Source organism: Sarcophilus harrisii, chromosome 1 (assembly GCF_902635505.1).
Source record: "Sarcophilus harrisii chromosome 1, mSarHar1.11, whole genome shotgun sequence".
In the NCBI taxonomy this organism is placed as follows: Eukaryota; Metazoa; Chordata; class Mammalia; order Dasyuromorphia; family Dasyuridae; genus Sarcophilus; species Sarcophilus harrisii.
In genome coordinates this window covers 162452353-162467195 of record NC_045426.1, presented here as the reverse complement: position 1 = coordinate 162467195, position 14843 = coordinate 162452353, and the positions used below count along the sequence as shown (strand labels likewise).

The window sequence follows — 14843 nt, the reverse complement described above, 5'->3', positions numbered from 1 at the left end:
TTTCAATTTATAGGTGAAATACTCTTACTCCAGAAACTTTGTAGAATGTAACATTTCAAAGGGCAAAAATAGTAAGAAGTAAAGTAAATTCTTATTTCTTATAAAGTTATTAAAAAGAAAAAATATTTCTTCTGCTCTATTTTCACAGTATACAAAGAATTGAATGTGTTTCAAGTAGTCAAGCAATCAACACATATTAATTAAGCAGCATTTTTCCATGTGCCAAATATCATGTTTTAACCCAGGATATAAATACAAAGGATGAACCAATTCTTACTTTCAAAGAGACTCTCTCTGTGTCTCTCTTTCTCTCTCTCTCTCTCTCTCTATCTATCTATCTCTCTATTTCTCTCTTTCTCCCTCCCTCTCAATAAATATAGGGAGATAGATAGATGCAGATCTTTCAAAATATAGGAAGATAGACATCTCTATATATAGATAGAAAGAATTTTCTCCATAAATATAGATCTGTATGTAGTTATGTTTCTCTCTATATAGATATGAATCTCTCTCTCTCTTTCTACCTTTATAGATATAGATATTTCTCTACATATGTATATATACATACATTTGTGTATGTGCATTATACACACACACACATATATGCAAGGAAAATAAGAGAGAAGCTATAAAGAGAACGCAAAAACTTACAACTAGTTATTTACAAGGTAATTTGTGAGAGAAGGCACTGACAGTTAGGCTAAGTAGGAAAGTCTTCAAGTAGAAGGTGGTACTTGAGGAATCTCTTGAAGGAAGGCAAGAGTTTTTTTTGAATGAGTGAAGCATTCCAGGTATAAAGAATGGCTAGTGCCAAGGCACTGGAATGAAGTGCCAGTGTGAACTTATGTGAAGAACTGGGAAAAGACCAATTTGGTTGGATCTCAAGAGTGTAGGAAGAAAAGTAATGTCCACTGAAGCTGAAAAGATTGATTGAAGTTATATAAAGCTTTAAAAGTTAAACTGAGGAGTCACATTTGATCCTAGAGGTAAAAAGCAGCCATTGGAGTTGATTGAAGAAAGGAGTCACATGGTCAAATCTGAGCTTAAGGAAAATATCTTTGGCATCAGTGTATGAGATGGAATGGAGTGGTAAGAGTTTTAAGGTAAGGAGACAAATTAGGAAGCTCTTGCTATAATTCAGGTAAGAAATGATTAGGCCCTGAACCACAGTGGGAAGATGGGAAGAGAGTAACTTTTACATACTCTTTACTATGACAGGCATTGTACTAAATGCTTTTTACAAATATTATCTTGTTTGATCCTCACAACATCCCCAGAAGGTAGGTACTGTTTATCTTGTTCAGGATCATACATTGGTAAATGTTTGAGGCTAGATTTGAAGTTAGGTTTTCCTGATCTTAGGTCCAAAGCTTGAAATAATAGGGAGGGAACCAGTAGATAAGGAGAAAATGAAGATTTGAGAGAGAGCAGAAAGAGGTTAAGATTAGATTTAATCATTAACCATTTAAAATACCTCCATAGTATTCTATGAAGTCACCATTTATCCTTATGAATTCTGTCCTAGAACATTTTATCACAATAGTGGCAACATTCTGTTCTCACTTGGTTGTCCTTGACAATATATTTTGTACTTCCTAGTTCAAGAATTTCAACTTTACAGATACTGTGTTAACCCCTATTGTAAGGTAAGTGAATGGAAAATTCACCATAGCTGAGCGGTCAAGTACTATTATTTTTGGATCATTCACATCTTTTCTTCCACATGTTTCATACAATTTTACTCCCATTTTATTGTCCATTAGAGCCTATATTATAAGAAGATTATGAAAAAAAAAAGCTATATTTAATTCAGGCTACTACTGAATTTTCTGAGACTCATCACATTACTAAGGGACAAATATCTGAACTACAGTATTTAGACCCATTATAAAAATATATTGGTACATTCAAGGATTCTGATAAAGGTCTCATTTCTAAAATACATAGAGAATTGACTCAAATTTATAAGAATTCGAGAAATTCTCCAATTGATAAATGGTCAAAGGATGTGAATAGGCAATTTTCAGATGAAGAAATAAAAACCATTTATAGTCTATAAAAAGGTGCCCTAAATCATTATTGATCAGAGAAATGCAAATTAAGACAACTCTGAGGTACCACTACACAACTCTCAGATTGGCTAAAATGACAGGAAAAAATAATGACAAATGTTGGAGGGGATGTGGGAAAACTGGGACAGTAATACATTGTTGATGGAGTTGTGAATGGATCCAGCCATTCTGGAAAGCAATTTGGAAATATGCTCAAAAAGTTATCAAAAGGTACCCTTTGATCCAGCAGTGTTTCTACTGGATTTATATCCCAGAAACATCTTTTTGTGGCAGCCCTTTTTGTAGTGTCAAAAAACTGGAAATTGAGTGGATACCCATCAGTTGGAAAATGGCTGAATAAGTTATGGTATATGAATGTTATTGAATATTATTGTTCTATAAGAAAGGATCAGGATGATTTCAGAGAGGCCTGAAAAGACGTCTGTGAGCTGATGCTAAGTGAAATGAGCAGAACCAAGAGATTATACATGGCAACAGCAAGATTATACGATGATCAATTCTAATGGACATGGCTCTTTTCAACAATGGGATGACTCAGACCAGAGTGCTAATGGTCTTGTGATGAAAAAAGCCATCTGCACCCAGGGAGAGAGGACTATGGGAATTGAATGTGGACCATAACATAGTATTTTCACTCTTTTTGTTGTTTTTTGCATGCATTTTATTTTCTTTCTCATTATTTTTCCTTTTGGATCTGATTTTTCTTGTGCAGCATGATATTTATGGAAATATAGAGAGAGGAATTGCACATGTTTAACATATATTGGATCACTTGCTGACTGAGGGGGAAGGGAGGAAAAAATTAGAACACAGGTGTTTTAGGAGTGAATGTCAAAATTTATCCATGTATATATTTTGAAAATAAAAAGTTATAATTAAAAAAAGAATATATAGGTACATACAATTTTTATATCATTTTCACTTCCCTAATAATATCTTTTACCTCTCCCCTATACAGATATTCCCCTCCAACAAGAAAGTAAAATAAAAGTCCATTAAAATAAATCAACACATAAATTAAGCCTGATAAAACACATATACATATGTGTATGTATAAAATGGTTCCATACCAATAGTTCTCTATTTCTTCAAAGAAGGAGGTGTATTTGCTGCTTTCTTTTGGGGGGAACAAGATAATCATTATAATGATTCATCATTTTCTCTCCCTCTCCCTTTCCCCCCCTCTCTCTGGTTGATCCTGTTGTATTTCTCCTAACTCTGATATTCTATGATTCTGTTATTCTGATCCCTTCACATTAAGACAAGGGCTGATGCTTCCAAGGTAGAGAGGCCTCCACTCTCTAAACCTGAGAATTGACTGATACCTACAAACTAAGATAGTCCAATGATCTCCCTTACAATGGAGCTAGGATGAACATTTCCAAAGTTAGACTAGGAAAAGACAGAAAAATGAAACAACTAAGAATGGCACAAGGAAAACTTAGGAGTGATATCATTCATGCCATGGGAAAAAAGATGTCACCATAATATAGGATTTCAGAGTTTATGCTTCATGGAATCATTTTCCAAATCATTACATCAGGCTTGCTCAAATGTTTTATAAGGAAGGAAGCAGTCCTGCTCAGATGGGCTTAATTGGTTTTCAAACCAAAAGGTGATAGGCAGAGAGATATCAATTAGGTAGGAAACTAAAAGTTACTAGCCTAGAAGCTTTCTGGTATAGAAGGTACAGATAGAAAGGGTTTTTAGAAAAGAACAGAGCATGAGTAAGGGGTTATCAGGCAGGAGAAGTAGACATGACTGGGTAATAAATAGCCTGTTGGACAGAGAAAGGCTAGGCTAGAAAAAACAAGTTTTTCTTTTGGAGAATAAAAGAATATAAGCACAATACAACTGCACAACAATATAAGATTTCTTTATAACAATATTAAATGAGAGTGAAAACATTGGGGCTTTCCCTAATATTAATGGTGAGACTAGAGTGTTATAGAAATGTAGGCCTACTTTATTTATTTCAAATTTATTATCATCTATATAGATTGATCTATACATATTCTTGGCATGATCTGACAGCTGTTCTTCCTTAAAACTTTCTGAAGCTCATTCACAATTCTTTTAACTCTTATGTGAGGAGATAGTGTTCATCTTTTGTCATACTCAGCCATAATGACCTGGTATCTTCACTTGGCAAAGAGATCGACTGCTAGATGACATGATTCCTGATCTCTTTTGGCTTTCTTTAAGTACTTACCTTATCTCAGTTAAAATATTTTAAGAGATGGTGATAGTCAGGGTCATTATGTGTAGTTTTATCCATTTTCCCAGAATAAACAGCTTGTTAAGATAGATCAGATTGAAGCTGTTGTATTGTATATAGGGCCTTCTCATCCTTATCTATTTTTCTAATTTGGTATTGATTTTTATCTTTTTTTTTTTTTTAATTTAATTTAATTTATTTATTTATTTAATAGCCTTTTATTTACAGGATATATACATGGGTAACTTTACAGCATTAACAATTGCCAAACCTCTTGTTCCAATTTTTCACCTCTTACCCCCACCCCCCACCCCCCAGATGGCAGGATGACCAGTAGATGTTAAATATATTAAAATATAAATTAGATACACAATAAGTATACATGACCAAAACGTTATTTTGTTGTACAAAAAGAATCAGACTCTGAAATATTGTACAATTAGCTTGTGAAGGAAATCAAAAATGCAGGTGTGCATAAATATAGGGATTGGGAATTCAATGTAATGGTTTTTAGTCTTGATTTTTATCTTTATTCTAATCAGTAAATTTAATTGTATAAAAGGGCGATTTCAAAATGAAAACCACACCTCTATAAACACACACACACACACACATATACACACACACAAACACACACACTTTAATGACTAGGTGTTTTCTCTCTGATAGAGTATTGCAACATTGTCCAAATATTGTCTAGGCATGTGTGACAGCTCTTATGAATATATCGGCTTATTCAGGAAATAGTAGACCAGTTTGACTGGAATTTAGAGTGTGGGAAGGGAAATAATATAAAATAAACCTGAGGAGATAGGCTGAAATCAGGTTATGAAGAGTCTAAATATCAAGCTAAATTTATATTTTATTCTTTAGGAAATAGGAACACTTTGATGGTTTTGTTTGGTTTTGTTTTGAAAAGGAGCACGACAGTGTCAATCTTGCACCTAAGAATGATTATTTTGGCAGCCTTCTAAAGTAATAAATGGAGAAAGGAGAGTCTGGAGCCAGGGAAGCCAATTAGGAGATTTCTAGTAGTGTTGAGGAACTATGGTAATTGTGTGAATGGAGAAAATGGGATGGATGCTATAGGGATAAAATTATCAGGATTTGGAAATTCTTTATACAGGAAAGGAAAACTGTATCATGCTATAAAGATATACAAATTTGAGGGACTTGAAGATGGCAATGCTCTTAAGAGAAATAAGGGCATAAGGAGGTGGGTTAAGTTGAGGGCCAAAGATGATGATAATAGGAAAGGACCCTTTCTTCTCTCTCTCTCTCTCTCTCTCTCTCTCTCTCTCTCTCTCTCTCTCTCTCTCTCTCTCTCTCTCTCCCCCTCTGTTTTTGTCTCTCTCTGCTTAGTCAGTCGATAAAAATTTATTAAATACCTACTATGTGTTACTGCGCTAATCACTGAGAGTTGGAAGAAAAGCAAAAGATCATTTCTGTTCTTAAGGAGCTCATAGTTTAAAAAGGAAGACAAATTTTGGGTTTTTTTGTTTTTTGTTTTTTAGTAATGCTTAGAAGCCCTTGATATCATTAAAAATCCATTCCCCCTCCCCTCCTAGATCACTATTACTTAGGATAATTCTAAGTTTTGCTGGATGTTATTCTAGCTTGTAAAGCTATATATTTTGCCTTTTGTAATATCATATTCCATGCTCTCAACTCTTCTTTTCAATAGTATTTTATTTTTTCAATTATATATAAAGATAGCTTCCAACATTCATTTTTGTAAGATTTTATATTCCAAATGTTTTTACTTCCCTTGCTTCTTCCCAAGACAACAAACAATCTGATATAGGTTTAACATGTACAATCTTTTACATGTTTCCATGTTTGACATACTGTTAAAGAAAAATGAGACCAAAAGGGAAAAAAACCACAAAAAAGAAAAAACAAATAGGCAAAAAAAAAAAAAAAAAGTGAGAATACTCTATGCTTCAATCCACAATCAGTCTTCATAATTCTCTCTCTAAATGCAAATGGCATTTTCCAACCTAAGATTATTGCAATTTCTTGAATCACCACTTTGCTGAGAAGAGCCAAGTCCCACAAAGTTGATCATCACATAAACTTGCTATTGCTGTGTACAATGTTTGCTTGGTTCTGCTCAGTTCACTCAACATCAATTCATGTAAATTTTTACAGGCTTTTCTGAAATTAGTCTGCTCATCATTTCTTATAGAACAATAATATTCTTTCTCAACTTTCATATAGTAGTAGCAGCTAAATCTTATGTGATCCTAATTGTGAATCCTCAGTTTTCGAACTTTTGATTTCTGACTGCTTATAGTATTTTTTTTATCTTTGACTTGCAAGTAGTGGATTTTGGTTACTATGTTTTTAGGAGTTTTAACTTTGGGGTTTCTTTTAGGAGATGATTTGTGGAGTCTTTTTATGTACTTTGTTCTCTGGTTCTAATAGATCTGTGCCATTTTCATTCATGATTCCTTAAAAATATGATATACAAATTCTTTTTGTTCATGAGTTTTTATATACTTCACTGATTCTTAAATCATCTTGATGCTGTTTGAGTGGTCTAGATTAGTGGCTATAAGGGAGTTGTTAAGAATCCCCTTTACCAATCCCCATATATTTGCCTACCTGCATTTTTGATTTCCTTCACAGGCTAATTGTACAATATTTCAGAGTCTGATTCTTTTTGTACAGCAAAATAACGGTTTGGTCATGTATACTTATTGTGTATCTAATTTATATTTTCATATATTTAACATCTACTGGTCATCTTGCCATCTGGGGGAGGGGGTGGGGGAAAGAAGGGAAAAATTGGAACAAGAGGTTTGGCCATTGTCAATGCTGTAAAGTTACCCATACATATAACCTGTAAATAAAAGGCTATTAAATTAAAAAAAAAAAAAAAAAAAAAGAATTCCCTTTAAATTGGCCACAGGTTTTAGGAGTGAAAGAATTCACTCATTCCTGAATTATTAGTTGCAAAATGAAAGTTTATTGTTAGATAGAAATCATTTTACCAAGAGACTGACTTGTATAGTGACAGATCCAATGGAAAAGAAGTTTCACACTGAGAATGCAGTTCTCAGTGGACAGAAGGTCCTGACAGCAAAGGGTGCTACCAAGGTCCATTTGCAAAAGACCTTTGCTGAAGAAGCTGTTATATTGGGTCTGGGTCTGGGACAGCTGGGTTTCAGCTTGAGCTGAAATTTGAATAGAATTAAATGAGTTTCTTTAATTAAATAGGGTTGGAATTCTTTTGCTAAGGACTGAACTAACATCACCTAGATAACAGGATGGAATTGTTTGTCTTTTTTCCCTTGGATGGGATCCCTCACTGAGGCAGAGTTGAAGATTTTCTCCTTCAAGGAGTTTTTGAGTTTTGGGGGTCCTTCTTCAATCTTTCCTAGGCTCATTTTCCAAATTAATTATTCTTCCATCGTTCAGTCTTTTAATATATATTTTGCCCCAGCAACTCATCAAATTATTTTAAAAAGAAGTCCATAAAGGTTTTTTGTTTTTTTGTTTTTTTGGTGTTATTTTTGTTTTGTTTTTTACCACTCTCCTGGACCTTGGTTGGTTTGTTTCTGTAAATGCTTTGTAAGGAGACTGGCAAAAATGATGGAGCAGGAGAAGATTCAGGGAAGATGGAAAAATAACGCAGGAACTTAGCTTTCCAAAACTTCTCCAGAAACAATTTAAAATAATGTCTCAAAGTTAACTTTGACAGAGCAGAAATAATTAAAAGTTAGAATAAAAAAAATTTGTCCAGGCTGTGACAAGTTGGGAGGACTTAAGAAAATCTAATCTCCCAGGAGGATAGAACCCCCGAGTCAACAAACAACAAGCCCTGGGGGCAGCTACGTAAATAGAAACCTTAACTTCAGGAACTTTTACTTAGAGTGTAGGAGTCAGACCATTGATCAGTGAAATTCACCAGGGTCGTCTTCTGGCTTGACATTGGCTGAGAGCCTGGATGTGCTGACCAGACAGGTCCCAGGCTGGTGAGTATAGTCACAGAAGAGCAGAGGCAGGGGTGTGGAGTCCTTGGTTTTGGTTCTAGGGAGAGAATTAAGCTGAACCTTAGAGCCATCTGAGGATTCACATAGAGTAACAGTGTTTGTGGTTTCAGAATTACTGGTTGTGAGTTTGGGGTAGAGAGGAGTACTTGAGATCAAATCTCCAGATAAAGTTAAAAAAAAAAAAAACCGATAGCATGAAAAACATGAAGCTTGAGATCTTATCCCCTACACTTTGGGACTAGAGTCTGATTCTAACACAAACTTAAAAGCCACAAAATAAACCACTAAAAAAATGAGTAAGCAAAACGAAAGAACCTTATCATAGGGAATTGCTATGGTAATAGTGAAGATATAAGTTCAAACTCAGAAGATCGTGACATCAAAAAAAAAAAAATCTACTTAAAAGAATAATGTAAAATGGTCACAAGCCCAAAAAGAGTTCTTAGAAGAGCTTAAAAAGGACTTTAAAAATCAAATAAGATAAGTTGAGGAAAAATTAGAAAAAAAATAAGAAAAGTGAAGAAAATCAAGAAAATTATTTTTTAAAAAGTCAAGCAATTGGAAAGAGATCCAGAAACTTATGGAAGAAAATAACTCCTTAAAAATTAGAATTGAACAAAGGGAAACTAAAGCATTCATAAAACACCCAGAAATAATAAAGCAAAATCAAAAGAATGAAAAATAGAAGAGAATATGAAACAGTTCATAAGGGGAAAAAATGACCTGGAAAACAGATCAAGAGACAAAATAGAAATTGTTGGACTATCTGAAAATCATAATTTTAAAAATTATCTAAACACCCTAATTCAAGAAATTATGAATGAAAATTGGCCTGAAATTTTAGAAATAAATGATAAAAATAGAAATAAGAAAAAAATCCATTGTTCACCATCTGAAAGAAATCCAAAGATGAAAACTTCAGGTACATTATAGCTATTTTGAAGTTTCCAGGTCAAGGAGAAAATACTACAAGTAAATGAAAAGAAACAATTTAACTACTGTAAAATTACAGTCATTATAATACACAAATTAACAGTTTCTACATTAAAAGATTGAAGGGCTTGGCAAAGGCTATGCAAAAGGAGAGAGTGGGTCTGCAACCAAGAATAACTTACCAATTAAAGCTGAATATAAACCTGCATGAAAAAAAATGGATATTTAATAAATTAAAGGACTTTCAAGTATTTGTGTGAAAAAGACCAGAATTGAATGGAAAATTTGATCTACAAGAATCAGAAGAAATATAAAATGATAAACATGAAACACTAATTATCAAGGATTTATTATTAAGATCAAACTATTTATTTCCTATATGAGAAAACATGATCTATAACTCTTAAGAATATGATAAGTTATAGTTATTGGGGTAGTTTTAGAAGAGCATACATCAATAGAAGCTTTGGTATTGTGCTGAATATGATAGGATAATCCTAAAAAAATTGGGTAAAAAGAGGTAAAATGGAACAATTATATATGTGAGGTGTGAATGGAAGAATTATTACATTGACAGACAAAAGGAGGTGGAGGGCTGGTAGTGCTAGAACTGGATTAAAGAGATAATAACATATTCATCTAGGAGGATATAAAAGTCTTAACAGAAATAGGAGAGTAATGTGATAGTGAAGAGGGGACCCCGAAACTCTGAAAATCCTTGAAGGAGAAAATCTCCTTCAACTCTGATTCAATAAGGGACCCTGCCCCAAAGGACAAACAGTTCCATTTTTGTTAGCTGGGTGGGGTTGACTCAGTCCTGAAACTCACTGAATTCAATTCAAATTCTAGCCCAAGCTGAAACTCAGGGAGGAGCCAACTTGGGACTCCACCCACGAGCCCCCTTCAGCTTGTAGCCAAAGCTCTCATTATAAAACAAAACAAACTAAAACTTTCTTTGCTGAGGTTCCAAATATGCCAGCTCCACGCTTGGCATGTCAAGGGCCTCTGCCCACTGGAATACTCTTTCCAGTTCCATCCTCTCTTTACCCTCACCTATTTCCCTAACCAGACTTTATGCCTCTCTGTCAAAATTTCTAACCTTTCTTCCAATCCCCTTAATAAACCCTTTTATCAATCTAGGTTTTTGGGTCTGTAAATTCTTTTACAGAGAACTTCTGCACCGCCAGAAGGGAAGCCCCAAAACTCCCTCTCCTTGCGCCGAATCCCAAAAGATTGCAGGGGAGCCAAATCTCTCTCCATTTGGTTACCTGAACCAGGAACCTGCCACTAGACCTTATCATTTAACTCCCTAACCACCAGAAAGCCTAATTTCATTTTGGTTTCCTAAATCTAAATCTCATCAATAGGATAAAAAAGGGACTCTCAGCAGGGCATGCAGGTCAAGAAATAGGAGGGCAAGAGGAGAGTATATGGGAAGAATCTTTAGAAAGGGTTCAAGTTGGGTAGTAGTAATCAGAGTAAATTAGATATCTGAGGAGGGATGAATAAAAATAATGGAAAAGAAGAATAAAGAGTGAGGAAAAATAGAATGGAAGGAAATATACAATTAGTAATTAGACCTTTAAATGTGAATGAGATGAACTTACCCATGAAATGAAAATGGATAGCAGAATGAATTAAAACCCAAAATCTGACACTATATTGTTTATAAGAAACACATTTTAAAATGAAAGCTACATATACAATAAAAATAAAGGGCTGGAATAAATTATACTTTAGCTGATAGAAAAAAAAAGCAAGGGTAGCAATCATGATCTCAACAAAGTTAAAACTAAAATAGCTTTAATTAAAAGAGATAAATAGGGAAACATGATGAAAGGTGCTATAAATAATAAGTAATAGACAATATTTAACTTATATGCACCAAATGCTATAGCATCCAAATTTTTAAAGGAAAAGCTAAATAAATTACAGGTGGAAGTAGATAGCAAAACTATTATAATGGGGAACTTAAACCTTCTCTTCTCAGAACTAAATAAATCAAACCAAAACATAAAAAAGAAGTCAAGGAAATAACTAGAATCTCAGATAAAATAGACATAGGTATTTGGAGAAAGTTGAATGGATATAGAAAAGATAAACTTTTCCTGGTACATGGTACCTTTGCAAAAATTGAACATGTATTGAGATCACAAAAATTTATAATTAAATGCAGAAAAGCAGAAATATTAAATACATTTTTTCAGCTCATAATACAATAAAATTATAGTTAACAAAGGACAATAAAAATACAATAATTGTATACTAAATAAACTAATCTTTTTTTTTTCCTGAGGCAATTGGGGTTAAGTAAATTGTCCAGGGTCACAAAGCTAGGAAGTGTTAAGTGTCAGAGACCAAATTTGAACTCAGGGCCTCCTGACTTCAGTGGGGGGGAGGGGGTGGGTGCTCTATCCACTGCACTATCTAGCTGCCTCTAAAAAACTTACTCTTAAGGAATGAGTGGGTTAAAGAACAAATCATAGAAACAACAAATAATTGTTATTTAAGAGAAGGGTAATAATAAGAAAACATATCAAAAGCTATGGGATGCAGCAAAATCAGTAATCAGGGGAAAATTTGTATCTCTAAATGATTATATCAATAAAATAAGAAAGAGCAGACCAATGAATTGAGTATGCAATGAAAAAAAAAAAGCTAGAAAAAGAACAAATTTAAAATTTCCAATTAAATATTAAATTGGAAATCCTAAAAATTAAAGGTGACTAATAAAATGGAATGTAAAAAAGATTGAATTAATACATGAAACTAGTAGTTGATTTTGTTAAAAAAAAAAATAAAACAGATAAATCATTAGTTCATAAGATTAAAAAAAGAAAACCAAATCACAAATTTCAAAAATGAAAAGGGTGAACATATCACTAATGAAGATAAAATCAAAATACTTATTAGGAATTATTTTGTCCAATTACATGACAATAAATTTCATAATTTAAGTGAAATGGAAGAAAACAAAAATAAAAATTGCCTAGATTAACAAAAGAGAAAACAGAATATCTAAGTAAACCTATTTTAGAAAAAAGATCTTGACCATGTTATAAATGAGCTTCCTAAGAAAAAATCATCAGGATTAGGTGGATTTACAAGTGAGTTCTGCCAACTATTTAAAAGTCAATTAATTCCAATATTAAGTAAATTATCTGCAATGACAGGCCAAAAAGGGAGTCTTACTAAGTTCCTGTAATAAAAGAAATATGGTGCTGACATCTAAACCAGGAAAAAAACAACAGAGAAAGAAAATTGTATGTCCTTAATGAAGATGAATATAAAAATTCTTTCGCATGGTGACTAAGTAGGATTTATACAAGGAATGCAGGGATAATTTAACTTAGAGAAAACTATTCCCATAACTGATTGTGATTTAAAAGAGCAAAAAAAAATCACGATTATATCAATATATACAGAAAAAAAACTTTTGACAAAATACAACATTCATTTCTATTAAAAAACACTTGGAAGTGTAGACATAAATGGATTTTTCCTTAAAATGATAAGCAGCAGCTACCTCAAACCATCAGCAAGTATTTTGATGCTTGAAGCCTTCCCAATAAGATTACACATGAAACAAGGATGTCCACTATACACTTCAACAACAATACTATAGGATGATCAATTCTGATGGACGTGGCTCTCTTCAACGAGATGAACCAAATCAGTTCCATTTGTTCAAGAATGAAGAGAATCAGCTTTACCCAGCGAAAGAACTATGGGAAAGCGAGTGTGAACCACAACATAGTATTTCCACTGCTTCTGTTTTTGTCTGCTTGCATTTTTTATTTCCTTCTCAGGTTATCTTTACCTTATTTCTAAGTCTGATTTTTCTTGTGCAGCAAAATAACTGTATGGATATGTATACATATATTGTGTTTAATATATACTTTAACATATTTAACATGTATTGGTCTATTTGTCATCTAGGGAAGGGGGTGGAGGGAAGGAGGAGAAAAGTTGGAACAGAAAGTTTTGCAAGGGTCAATGCTGAAAAATTATCCATGCATATATCTTGTAAATAAAAAGCTATAATCAAAAAAATTTTTAAAAAAGAAACAAGGATATCCATTTTATTATTACAAATATTATAATATTACAAGAAAAAGAAATTGAAGGAATCAGAATGGACAAGGAAGCAATAAAACTACTTCTTTGTAGATAATATTACATACTTGAATAATACTAGAGATTCAACTAAAAAAGCTAGTTGAAAAAAATATTAATTTTAACAAAGTTTCCTATCTTGAAAGCAGGATATAAAATAAACCTACATACTCATTAGCATTTCTGTATGCCCCTAACAAAATGCTGCAAGAAGATATACTAAGAGGTACCCCATTTAAAATAATTACAGACAGCATAAAATAACTGGGAATATATGTGACAAGACCAGCCCAAGAACTAGATGAACATGATTATAAAATCCTTTTTATACAAATAGAGTCACATTTAAAGAACTAGAGAAACATCAGTTGTTCATGGGTTGGGCAAAGCTAATACAATGAAAATGATAATTCTGTCTTAATCTACTTATTCAATGGCATCATAACGAAATTATCAAAATCATTTTATTGAACTAGAAAAAAATAACAAAATTCATTAAGAAGAACCAAAATGATCAAGTATAATAAAAAAAATTAATGAAAAAATATAAAAGGAAGGAAGTTTAGCAGTACCAGATCTTAGGCTGTATTAAAAAATAGCAAATATCAACATCATCTGGTATTGGCTAAGACATAGAAAGGCTGGCCAATGGAACAGAGTAGATATACAACACACAGCAGTAAATAATTAGAGTAATTTTTTTTTTATTATTAATGTAAAGATTTATGCTTGTGGGATTAGAATTTGCTATTTGGAAAAAATTATGGGAAAACTGGCAGATATTAGGTATAGACCTATAACTTATCCAATTTACCAAAATAAAATTAAAATGGATTCATAACCTAGATATAAAGAGAGATAGCATAAGAAAATTAGAAGAACATAGATCATATAATCTATTAGACTTATGATAGAAAAATTTATGAGTAAACAGAAGACAGAAAATGTGAGTATTAAAATGGATATTTTACATCATATTAAATTTAAAAGTTTTTATACAAATAAAACCAATGAGTCAAGATTAGAGAGAAAGCAGAAAATTAGAGAAAAAATCATGGACAGTTTTCTTGGATAAAAGTTTTCTTAGATATCTCAAATACATAGAGAATGTTACCAAATTTATAAGAATATGAGGCATTCTCCAATTGATAAATGGTCAAGAAGTATGAACAGATAATTTTTTTAATGAAGAAATCAAAGGTACATATGGGAAAATGCTCTAATGCAAATTAAAACAACTTTGAGACATCTCACACTTTCAGATTGGCTAAAATAATGGAGAAAATGACAAATATTGGAAGGGATGTTTTTTTCAAATGGGATACTAATACATAATTGGTAAACTTGAGAACTGATCCAATCATTTTGGAGAATAAACTGCAATTATACTTAAAGAATTACAAAACTGTGAATATCCTGTGATCCACTATTGAAACTGCAATTATACTTAAAGAATTACAAAACTGTGAATATCCTGTGATCCACTATTGAGTCTGTTTCCCAAGG

The 14843-nt window shown here is 32.7% G+C and overlaps 1 protein-coding gene across 1 annotated transcript in view; it reads left to right on the top strand.

The window, feature by feature from the left end:
* The first annotated feature begins 1562 nt into the window (after nucleotides 1-1562).
* Nucleotides 1563-14843, top strand: part of SCAMP1 (secretory carrier membrane protein 1) — a 101889-nt gene continuing 88608 nt past the window's right edge. The window contains exon 1 of the mRNA XM_003759421.4: nucleotides 1563-1646. The gene's annotated coding sequence lies outside the window, so the exon portion shown is untranslated. The remainder of the gene's footprint in view (nucleotides 1647-14843) is intronic.